The sequence below is a fragment of the Onychostruthus taczanowskii genome, unplaced genomic scaffold, assembly GCF_017590055.1.
Source record: "Onychostruthus taczanowskii isolate IOZ18803 unplaced genomic scaffold, ASM1759005v1 scaffold3, whole genome shotgun sequence".
Taxonomy (NCBI): Eukaryota; Metazoa; Chordata; class Aves; order Passeriformes; family Passeridae; genus Onychostruthus; species Onychostruthus taczanowskii.
Window position 1 is genome coordinate 12347019 of NW_024500349.1, and position 12957 is coordinate 12359975.

General features: G+C 36.6%; 1 protein-coding gene across 11 annotated transcripts in view; it reads right to left on the reverse strand.

Annotated features, from left to right (window-relative positions):
• PARD3 (par-3 family cell polarity regulator) overlaps nucleotides 1–12957 on the reverse strand; it is a 442615-nt gene that overhangs the window by 16032 nt on the left and 413626 nt on the right. The gene's annotated exons all lie outside the window — the stretch shown is intronic.

Consider the following 12957-nt stretch of genomic DNA (forward strand, 5'->3'; position numbering starts at 1 on the left):
ATTAATCTTGTTGACATTTTTCCAGCTGTGCAGCTCCCACCTGACCCTACAACCTCCCTCTTTCAAACATGTTAATGTGGGAACCACAGAAAGCCTGACAAACAAATATGCTATATCAAGACTAACCAGAAGCATTTTAATCTATTCTTGTGGGCTTCTTGTGCCCTCCATTTCATTGTTTATTTCAAAACAGCTGATGAGGAATGGACATCTATTACTTTGTTTCAAAAGAGAAATCTGCAGAGAGACAATGGAAAGCAATTCCATAGATTTCCTTTCTTAGACACAGGGTACAATAAAACACAGTGAATTTATATCCTGTGTCTTCCTTCGTATGAAAAGAGACAATTGTAGAGTCCATTTGTGACTGTTTTCCATGTCTTTTGGGACTGGTAGGTGCAGGGGATTGGAGGTTGTAGATGTTTGAGACATTACCTCCCACTCTTTTCAGTGCCAATGAATAGAGTTTATCAGTGCTTGGTTGGCCAGACAGAAAAATTAGTATGGTTCTGGCAAAGGCTAATTTTTGAAGTGGTTTGGGTTGATTTATTTTTAAAATTTATTTGAAACCAAAGGCAGAGAAAAGGAAGGAATTTAGAGAAGTGTTTTCTTTCATGCTTTTTAAAAACCCAAATGGGAGCTTTAGGAGATGCTTTATTTGTAGGGTAAGTAAATTTCTATGTGCAAATTACCATTTTGAAAAGTACAATTAAAAGAAAGCTTAATTTAGAACAGGTGGAAATGAAACACTGCTACTTTCAAGATTTCCACTTCATTGTAGGTGTGTTGCTAATTTTATTTCCTTAATTCAACTTCATTTTGTGAAACAGCTTATCTCCATTTACAGTTTTATTTTATGTAAATTTATTCCTTATTGTCAAATTCTGCCCAGCTTTACTATACAACCACTTGTTTTTTCCCCATGCATTGCTATGCACCTCACATTTTAAAGGGATTCATCACAACCCAATATAAGACAAGACACTTTTAAATGGTCTGTTGATTTTTAAAACTGTTATTGTTAATCCAACAAACAAGTAGTCCACTGCTTTCTATACAGAGAGGTGTTTCCTACATGATAAATTGCACTTCAGAAGCAAAAATATACTAAATATTAAAATTTTAGGCATAAGAATATGTTTGAAAGAGAAAAGTAATTGAATTTCTGTGCAAAAGTTACTAGAAAAAATGCCATCCATAGACACCTTGTAGTACTCAAGATGGTGGGTAAACAATCAGGGTTCTGTAATCAAGATTGTTTCAGATTTTAGGGATCACAGTGCAAAAGTGACACTGAAGCAGTTTATCCAATGGCAAACAGAAGGTGAACTCCAAAGTACTGCACTACACCTTGTGCACTACACAGGATACACTGCACCAGCCCCAAAATGGGCTACTGGAAGGGTTATTACAGATCTGAGGGCCTCTGCACATTTTGTGATAGTTATTCATTAAAACAATTACCTTATCAGAGGAATAGCAAGAAAATAAATGCATAGTGTCCATACCATGAAGCCAAAATGTGTATTTTCCCAAACAGCAAATGCATGAACTTCACACTCTCTACACTGCAGAGACGAGTAACAAAGGACAAGGAGGATCCTGGGATTTATGATCAACTTGTCTCCAGACTAAAGAACTTATTTTAATGCATAAAAAACCCTTACAAAAAATGAAAAGAAAAAAGAAGTCAAGCTGATTTAAGAAAAGTTATTCAAAGTTATTAAAGGTTTGATAACGGCAGAGAAGATAAATCTTTTAACAATATTTCTATTTTATCTGAAAAGCAAGGGACATGACTCAGATTTAGAAAACTGCAAAAGAAGTGAATTATGAAAAGAACTATTTTACAGAAGAAAAAGGAGCAAAATTAGAAAAAGGAATTTCTGTATCTCCTCAAATTTCTTCAAGCTCAAAAAGTCTCTAAGAAACAGAAATTGAGATCAAGTCAGTGGTTTAATAATAATAATAATAATTAAAAAATTAAATATTTTTATTTAGAAGAGGAAAATCCAGACAGCTAAGTAGGCACTAAGACACATTTCTTAAAATATTATTTGAGGGCTTAGACTATCTTATCTTAGTTTTGCCTCCTTTGGTTTCCATTTTCATTTCAACCTTATTTTGGTTCTCCAGGTTAAATTATAGCTGCCTTAATCTTCTCACCACTGAGGGCTTGCACATCTCTGTCCTGGCCTGCCATGCTGTCACCTCTTTTTTTTTTGTGCTTTTCTTCATCCAGTTACTCTTATCATCAGCACTTTTTTTGCTGGTTTTTATGTCTCCCACTGCACTCCCTCTGCACTCAGGGAACACTTGGTAAACCCACTTGGTATCTCTTTCAACTCACAATTAGTACTTCTAGAAGGGGGAAAATGTAAAAATCATAATCACTAGGGAAAACTGTCACCAATAAAATGTTGGAGTCAACAGTGCAAACCTAACTTTATTACTTTTCAGATCCCAAGATGTTCTGCTTCATCTAAAAAATCTTTATGTAAGTCACATCATTATCCCTTGGGGCAGAGCTAAACAAATTACATCCCATGTGAAGTGTCCTTAGCCAGTCTAAATCAAAATAAATTTTGACTTATTGGATGAATTGACCAAAGTAAGATAGGGTCATATCAATAGACTACTAGGATGCAGGCTGCAGGTGATCTTGCTGCTTAAATTCCCATTGTGGGTGTATGGGGCAAGTTCTCAAAAGTTCAATTAAATGTGCCATGTTTTGTTTGAGTCCTTCATTAAAATGCACTGAAAATCTGAAGGCAGATCCACCTCAAAGAATTCAGGACTATTAGCAGGAAGGAAGGAGTTTACCTTGACATCCATCCAAAGTCTATTGAAGAGTTAACCTATGCCAGTTTTAAATTTTTTTGCAAAACTGGAATTACAACTCTCTACAGTAACCACAGCTTGCCCAGACAGCCTTCCCTTATAGCTACTTAATAACAGGATGGCTGTGAATTAACAGAAGTCAATTAGCACCTCCTAGCATCAGATACCAGTGATCTTCTCTCAAAGTGCTCTCAATGTTAAATGTTCTTAAAATAAATAAAATTCAAGGAAAGGATTTTAGGGCCAAAGTTTACTTGGGTTGCAAAGCATCTGTGCTTTCTTGTATCACAGCTCTACTTGGCACCCCATTGCCTCCCATCTGCAGATGGCACATTTCACAATCAGTTGTTTTTTGAGTGCTGCTTCAAAACACACCACCAGCAGCACAGACTAAAAATGCAATGGTAAGCAAGACTTAGATAGGCCAGGGCTGTCATATATTTCCAGGAACAAGCAGTTGCAGCAACGGCCATCAGGGTCTCAGATTTTTAAGCAATGCCTCAGTGTGATGTCATGCACTGATGTGCAGAGCTGTATTCCTTTCAAAACAGTCAGATTTTCAGTGTGATAAAGTAGAAGATACAAACATGCCACTGAACGGGGACCACTGAAGCTTTGGGAAAAAAATTTATTGGCCTGAAAAAGCATGGAAAAGGGTCTTAACAACACCACCAGGCAGTTGCAACTTGACTAGAATAACCAAAAGGTTAGTAAACAAACAGTGTTCTTTACACCTTGAAATCTTCTATCACACAGTTGAGCTGCCGGGGCCTCGCCAGCCTGACTGGCTGCTTAGATCTCTGGATAGCAGTAATAAAACACAGATGGGTTCTTATTTGCTTCAAGCTGGCAAATAACTATCACCCATTTGTATGATATAAATTCCTTTTCATTTGAACAGATTACCTGTGTCATGTTAAAAATTAAGGTCTGAATTTGTATCTACCTCTGTTTACACACAGAGAAGAGCAGGAAGCAAATTTATTTCTTTCACACTGAGGATTGACAATGCGGCCACACCATGGTTGGTGGCACACATCCTTACCAAAGTACAGGACTAACTGAATGTACAAAATTGGCCCCTTTCTTCATCACTTGAGCAGGACGAAACAGCCCAACAGAAAGTAGAGTGGTGATAATCTAATATAAAAACTTCTGCTACATTTACTGGAACTCAAGCACCCTCTCTCCACAGTGCTTAACCCCAAGCAGATGGATTTGTCTGTTTCAGATGGCCCTTGAGGGTGAATAAGCAGAAACTGTCAGGTTATTTCAAAAAGTCATGGACATAAATAAAATGAAAGTGTGCCCTTTACCAGCCTTAAAGTTACCACCACGTCCCAATGCACAGCCTGCTGGTTTGCTCACTTTAGGCAGATTTGTTAATCATCAGTGACACAGATGACTGTGCCCACAGAGCACAGGGCGATGAGGGCTGAGCAGCAGCACAGTTTGTACTGCCTCCTTCCTGCCACCAGCTTGCCAGAGCAGATTGGTCTTTTCCTATTTTGTTCTGTGGTTTATTTTTTGACATCTAAATGCCACTCCCCAGGCTTAAGTTAGTGTAACCTATTTGGCTGGTCCTCTCCTTCCATCGTGCCCTATATATGGTCCTTTTCTGAGACATCGGGAAATAGATTTTTCATGAACACATGGATATTAACACATTCAGACATGGTACACAAACAGGAGCAACCACGAACAGTGATGTATAAAAGAGCTGTTACATGATTACAGAATTGCTACAGTCATCTGAGAAAAAAAAATTAGCTGAGCAAGAGATGAAATTTGTTAGACTACAAATGTACCATGGCTGTAACCTGGAAAGAGGAATTAAAAGCCTTATTCCACACTAGTTTTGTTTTTCTTAACTGTCAAAGTATTTATTGGGAATAAGGCATAAAAAGGTAGAGGAGAGGTGTTAAAAACCAAAAAATGTATGAATTACAAAACTGCAAATAAAAATAGTTTCTCTGCTCTAGCTTCATTAAGTTTTATCAGCTAGTATCTTGGGTTTTTACACTCAAACCACAGGTCATAAATTCACAGTAAATCCCCCATATGTTCACCAAACACCTGAATTAAATTTCTCTTCTAGCTGTAAGAAACAAAATGTGCAGCTCAAATTAATTATGCATGCAAAGTTAGTTTCTAACAAGGGCAGCTTCTTGCATGCTGAAGGGTATACATTCTACCAGACATTTTTTCCCCCAGATCTCTTTCAATTTTGGCTTATTTCTACTGTTCACAGAGTTATAAAACTCATCCTCTTTTGCCATTTCATATTTGCTAAATAAACACCGAGCATTATATATCGTTTAAAGTCAGGAGATTTTAAAGGCAGCTAAATTCAGGGATTGGCTTAATGTGACAGGCAAGATATAGCATGTTACCTGTACACATACATACACACTTCAGCATAGTAATTCCATCAAAACAGGATTTAAACTTTAGGATTTATGTCAATATGTATGCATGTGAAATCAGCTCATTGGGAATTTTAGTGTCATTCCAGTTACCTTCACAGTGGAAGTTCATCAACTGCAATACCATGAAGTACATAAGTCTCCAAACGCACTCCCTTTCTTCTTCAGTGAATAAAATTAATTTCCAAATTTTGATATTGTGTTTAGATGATCATTTTACACAATTTCAACAGAGGAAATAATTAAAAATTAAAAAGATACACCTCTCTTCTCCAGATTAGAAAGGTAACCTCAAATGCTTGAAATTCAGCACTTGCTTCTGATGTGATGGCCATAAACAACGTGGAGAGGTGGGGCTGATGGGGAGGTCACTTCACTACAACAGTCTCTTCAAACTTTCCAGACTAGGTTTCACTTTGAGTCTCTCTGTGGCCCTTCTGTAGCAGGGCCATCATTTTACAGCCAGTGAAATACGGAGAATGCACCCAAGACCCTTTTTATTGCCACCATCACTCTTCCTTATTAGCCTGTCAGAGCCTGCACACCGGAGACTGAAATCCAGTCTTACTTTTCAGTGGAATTCTTCTACTAAAAGGAAAAGCAGAGATTTTAGGAACTTGCTATAAACATCTGAAAACAGACACTCAGCTACTGGGTTATCACACAGTCTAAGCCTTACTTTAGAGCTGTTAGATTTTGCAGATATAGGCCAACCCAATTTTCAGCCACACACAACTTGTTACAGGTGTTCTCATAGGGTATTGCACTTTCCGAGGTAGAAAAAAAAACCCAAAAAGGACAAGAAAAAAGAGAATGCCACAAAACCTAAAAGAAAATACAAGACATCTCATTGTGAATTACTTATGAGAATGTTAAAGAAATGGCAGAAATACACAGAGAAAGATTTAATAAATCATGAAAAAAAGAAAACTAAAAAAAATACTAGTGATGAAGCAAGGGAGAAATTTGCAGTTTTGATTCCAAATGAAATACAAAATTACTTCAAAATCAGGTGGTGAGAAATGGGCTCTGACCTAAGAATCTTCCTGCCCTAATTGGAACAGACAGTGATGGCTCCGGTGCTGTTAGGGCCGATGAACAGCCACAATCAGACATCGCAGGCTGTTCTGTGCCAGTGTGAGAGTTGCCTGGCACAGCAATACAAAGACATTTAACAAAGACCACAGAGAAGAAATCCGCTCCTGGACCTAGCTGGCCATTCCCGTGCCAGCAGAAGGGATCATCCAGAAGATCCCTCGCAGGCTTCAGGCCATGTCAGCCTTTGTTTCCATTTAAGCTAATCCAGCTGCTTTGCCAGACCCTGCTCAGGGAGAGCTCCCTCTGATCTCCCAGGATGAGACACAGGGGCAGAAAGAGGGGCAGCAGAAGCAGCACTCCTTAAAGCACGGCAGCATTTGCAAAAAGGAACATCTGTCCACGCCAGCAGCACCTGTGAGGTGTGAATGTTGTGAAGTGGGAAGAGCCCAGCTCCCTCCAGCACATCTCACACCACTCAGCTTCTGCTCCGTGCTGACACCGTGCTCTAAAATCTGCTTCAGAGCCCACCTCTAGCCAACAATGCTGGGTCTAGCAACACTGAAAACAGAAAAAAAACCCATTCTGATTGCACCATTTGAAGGACAAAGCAAAAGTGATATTCAAATTATTCAAATTATTCAAATTTCCAAATTTGAAAACAGATTTGAAAAAAAAGGTTTATTTAAATAATGCACAATTGAAAATATAGTGTAAATGGTGAAATTTAGCTCTGTTTCAATGCAAAACTTCACTTTAAAAGTATTTAGATCTTGCTTAATGCATTGACATAAGTTATACTGGAAACCCAAAAAATATTTTATGTTTATTTCTCTTTAATTAGAGAAAACACTTAGTAAACAGGTGCCAGGGTGTTGCAACTAACAAAACCAAATAGAATGTTTTTGACTCTTGTGAACACTTGCCCTTAATAAAAATGACATTTTGTTTTAAAGTATTCATTAAACTACAGTATTAAGCAATACATTGCTAGACAAACACTGATCTATGGACTAAGACATCTGCTTAAAATGCCTGAACATTAAAAAAGATAATACATTACACCAAGTTCACATGTCTTCCCCTGTCCTTACCAGCCTCTAACATAATTATAGTATAATTATTTCTTTACTTTGACAGAGGCTATTGCATTATAAATCTTCAAATAATATTTTGATTGATTTTACATTATATCTTACTTTAACTATAGGCTAATTTCAAACTGCAGAATGTGAAATTTTCCATTAAAAACAAGCAAACAAAAATGACTTGGTCTAAGGTTATCAAATCTAGGTGAAAGTTGAGGAGACTCCCTTTGATTGGAGTAGATTGGAAACTATATAAAATACAGAAAATTGTGGGATCATTGTTTTATTTTTCAAACTAGATAAACTTCAATCTGTAAATTAAATCAGAAGTTACTGTTAGGCACTTCATCATTCAGTGCCTGTGCACACAATATGAACCACCCAAGAAAAAAATAAAATCAAAGCTAAGATTGATTACTTGAATTGATGCCTAAATTCACCCGACTGTTGCCTTCTTATGAAGTTTATCACTAAGATTTACACTGATTAGCATAAAAACTAATTAAGATTTTTAAATTAAATATTATACGCATATGGAGAGTAGAAACAAATCTCAGTATTATACCTTGAAAAACAAATTATTTCTGGATAAATCCTTTCAGCATTGTACTTTTAAAATGAAGATTTTAGTAAATAAATGTTTTAATCATGCTTTACCACACACTGTCTTGATTGACTTTAGAACTATAAATTGGTGTGAAATTACAGTTGTATTAAAAAAAATAATCAATTCCACATAAGGACAGAAAAAACCCCAGCAATTACCTTTTATTCAAAAATTCACTTCGTTATTTAGTGAGTTAGGTGGAACTAAACTTTTACTATTTGAGATATTTTCAAGTTATTTAACTTATTTTTCCTCCTGGAAATGCTAAATATGCCTTTTCCTCAGGAATTCTCTTTCAGATGTATTTTGCAGGATGCCCAATAATTGCTGATGGTCTTGCTATGCTCTGAAACACTGGATTAGAAATCCTGAATTATACTATTTCATGCCATTGGGCTGTTTAGTCTCAACATAAGTGCAGATTTCAGAAACCCAAAAGCGTGTATCTCTCATACTGCAGACAAAATACAACATTTACTTGTAACACCACTTCAATATTTTGCCAAGATAATTAGCCTGATAAAAGTTATAATAAAGTTAATTTATTTACATGGAGAAGGTAAGATATGATTTTTTTGCAGCCAACTGTAATCATTTAAAAGCTAAGTGTGCAGTTCAAACTACGCACCTGGACCCACCCTATGGGAAATACAGAGAAATAAGGTATTCCAGAGGGCAATCACAGTACTTGTCTTTGGATGCAATTGTTACTCTCAAGAGCTCATTACTTTTTTCACTGACAAAGAAGAGTAAAGGGACAAGCTCGGGATAGTTTTAGACAATTATATTATGGCAGATGAATCCACTCTAGATGTCTAAATTGTGCTCAAGGTAGGTGGAAAATTAATCATCCTAAGAAATCTGGTACTAGGAATGCCTGGTAGGAGGTGATGGTCAATGGGCATAGCAGTACAACACTTTAATCTTTTGGCAGAAAAACTCATTAGAACAAAATCAAGTTGCTCATCCTCTCTGTGTTTGCATTCACATAACCACATATGGGGAAAAGCCTTTTTTAAAGCCCTGTATAAAGTTCATACAATAAACAGATCTCACTTCAGTATAATTTTAAGTGTTCTTTAGAAAGTACACTATGCTACTGTTTATAATTCTCTATTATGAAAAAAATAAAAGTCTTAAATTTCTTAGTTTCTGAAGCATATAGAAGTGTAGAGGAATGCCTAAGATAAGCCAAGGACTGCAACACAACAGTTTTTATGGTCAAGGTCTCATCAGTGTGATTAATTTGTATCTCAACTTTTACATAACTTTAGCAAATACTATGCAAATGCTATAAGGTTTTCTTGGGTAACATAATTGCCATATGCTTTTTAGTAAACAGGAAGAAATGAAACATACATAGTAAGTAATTCCACTTAGCACATCAAATTTATTTTGCATGATATTGGCAGTACGTTACAAAGTTACAATAGTATTATTTCTCGTTGTTATTCTTGTAGTCTTAGGTTGATAACGTTTCATTTTGACACCATAATAGTGTCTCTGGGGATTTTGATGACAATGTGTTTTGACATCCTGTTAAAAATATATCCAAACTGATATCACTTTATTTTGTCATCATTACCTAGTTGGATTTCTAAGATACTGCTTTTTTCTGACACCTTTAATCAGAAAGATTTCAGTCCAAGTGGTAAGTGCCAAAAAAAAGTTTTGCAGATATCAAATATGACTGTGCAGCACAAACTACTGCTGCTCAAACTTGCAGTGGCCACATACCCCAAAATGTAACAGACTAATCACACAGTCCAGGGCCTCAGATCATAAGACATGAAAATGCCTTTTCTTCTACAGCATGATAATAAATATAATAAATTGTACTGTAATTCTATTTCAGACACTTGAGGCAGGAGGCCCAGCAGCACAAACGCTGCTGTAAAGCAGAACCTTCTGCTGCCGTTGGAGCGTCTGACGTGCACTCGCTTCATGGGTCCCGGTATAGAAACCAGAAATATTTCCTGAACGCTATTAAAAAAGTGAGATTTCTAATTCGTGAGCTTTGCTGAAATGGAAATTGCTACATATGTGATTCTAACTAAAGAACAGCAATGCCAGTTCCTGTACAGAGCTCTAAAATGCATTTCTGGGCTTGAGCTTTGGCTAGCGTAAACCTGTCCAGACCCACTGAATCCAACAGAGCTTTCAGAATTTATGGACATGTGAAGGTCTGACCAAGGTTTTGGGGGGAGAAATAAGGAATCATTTTCAGCCCTAAGCTTCTTGTTACCAGTATGAAATTCAGGGATTAATTCTGAAACAATTTGCTATTGAAATTACCTGGTAAGCTGTCCCTGGCTGCCAGAAAGATGCACATCATACCAATTGGAATATGTCCACTTACAGCTATATCACTCAGTTTCTTCTTTTTGTTATTTACTATTTCTTCATTCTTTCTCTACAATGAATTACAGAGCAACTCCAGGGAAATCAACACATTACATGTACTGAGTAGTATATTTATTCAGCACAGCAGCTCAACTTCTACTTACTAAAATGATTGCTGATAAAATCTCGAATTTTAAGCATTAATGCACAAGATTTTACTGCCATTCAAATCTGATCAAAGAGATTAAAGAACTTTTTCTTTTCCCCACACTCTCCTAAACCATAATACTTAACAGAAATTGCTTGTATTATCTTATTTCAGAGAGCAGACTAGAACTGAGACAATCCCTTGATCCCAGTTCATGAATAAAGCATTTAATGGACTGCACTTGTCAAAGGACACACTAAGCATTTGATCTATACAGTAAACAAATATCTATGAAAAGCAACCCCCCAAAATAAAACAAAACAAAAAAAATTGCCATTGCAACTCATTATTTAAGATATTTTCCTTCCTTCCTCTCTTATTTCAGGATTAAGAGTCTGAAGGCATTGATAGGATGACAGACTCACATTGAGATAAAAACAGAGTTTTTCAAACAACTGTTGGCAACAATTTGTATTCCATGGAAATAGCTAATCAGGCCACCTATAATTCATATACAACCACTCTCCAACAGAAGGAATTAATTGTTACAACACCAGAAAATGTATAAATATTAAAGAAGTGACAGAAGGCTAAGTTGTACCCTGACATTCCAACACTCTCCACAATTTTAAGAGTTTCCTTTGGGTATTTCCAGCAAAGAAGAGCTTCTGTCAGCAGAAGAAAATTAGACTACAGAACTGTGAGCCTACATAACTATGAACTCAACTGACCTGAAGAATTTGACACATACCTACAAAATGCTCTTTCATGCTCTCAGAAGACAAGATAAAATATTATAAGCAAGTAACTGTAGCTATTACCATAAGCAATACTGCACAGCCAGTTCCATTTAATGCAAATTATAGACTTGTTTCTACTGGCATCGACCATTCCTCACTAGGCAAAATCCTATAGGCTGAAATGTCTGAGAGGCACATATACAAGACTATGTCAATTTTAACAAATATATTTATTTAAAAAAGATATTAAAATTATTTTTTCTATCACATTTTTCCTACCTCAGTTTTAAAACTCAGTGCAGCTTCTTCAATTATCTTAAAAAATAAGAATTGCTATTAATTTCTTAAAAATCTTTTTCAATACAATGAGGCTTATTAATGCAATGAGCTGTTAAATGACAGACTAATGAAACATCAGCACAAAACTGCATTGGTATTTAAGATTAATTTTGGAAATAAGCTCATGATGTAGTACTGACTTTGTAATTCAAAGGTAACAGGTCACACTATTTTTTTTCACGTGTGACTGCCATGATCCTGTAAAGAGAGAAGCAGTACCAGACATTGTACATCATTTGTGTAAGCTCCAGCCTTCTTTATAAATTACTTCTCCCATAAAAATGGTAAGAGAAACTCCATGAGTTTCACTGGAATTTTCAAAAAGAACTAAGGCAAGACATAGCTTCCAGAGAGCAGTTTATGTTGCTATGCTGCTAACTCAGATTAAGTTCAGCTCCCACGAATTTTCCCATTTGAGCTACACAGTAATTTGCTTTCCAGGGAAACCAAAACCAGGAATTAGAGTCTATGGAAGGAAAGAATGATAAACATCCTTAGTAAGCAGGACCCACAAAGATCTGATTTTGCTGCACTTTTGCTATTTACTTTTTATTATTTTTGCCAGATTTCTGCATCATTAGGCATTACTCAAATAGCAGGACCCCCATCTGCAGCAGACACTGCACAGACTGCCTACAACCAGACCTTAGCCAAAGATTTCACAGTTTAAGAACAGATTTGCTCTTGCACAGTGAAGGCACACAGACATTTGTGAAATGTTCCTTTCCCCCAGAACAAATGCATGCAGTGAGGGCTCAGCTCAGTGACTGACTGACTGCAAAAGGAGCCAAGCTATACAGGACTACCCTGGAGACACCTAAAACCAGATGGATTAGATATTAGAGCAGGCTGCTGAAGTCAGAGTATCTGAATGAGAATTTAGTAATGAGACTTGAAGAAATTCTGTAGGATTTAGGTGTCATCCAAACTAATGGAGAGGGTCACATCAAAGTTGCTCACTAGGTCAGGAGCTGACTAGCACACAAGATGGTGATGGCATCTACCCTGACCATGAAAAGAGCTGGCAGAAAAAACTGTGAGTGAGGTAACTACAAACTCATTTTTCCTATATTGAAGTTGAATAGATACTTTTTATAATCCATCATGATGGATAAAAAGGAGAATCCTTCGTGAGGCAGTTCAACCCTCCCTGTCTTCACAGTAGGCAATATTTCAAAAGTAAGGCAATACCTACACCCCTACACACATGGGAAGGGAGGTCAAGGAAGTCACAGCACCTGGGGAATTGACTTTGTTTGCATCATTTTTAATACCACTCTGATTAAGAGACAATATAGAAGCATAAACAACTCCCAGAAACCATTCCAGCCATTTTTAAAATCAAATTATACTTCTCTTTGTTGTGTACAGCTAAATGCTTCTTTTCAAG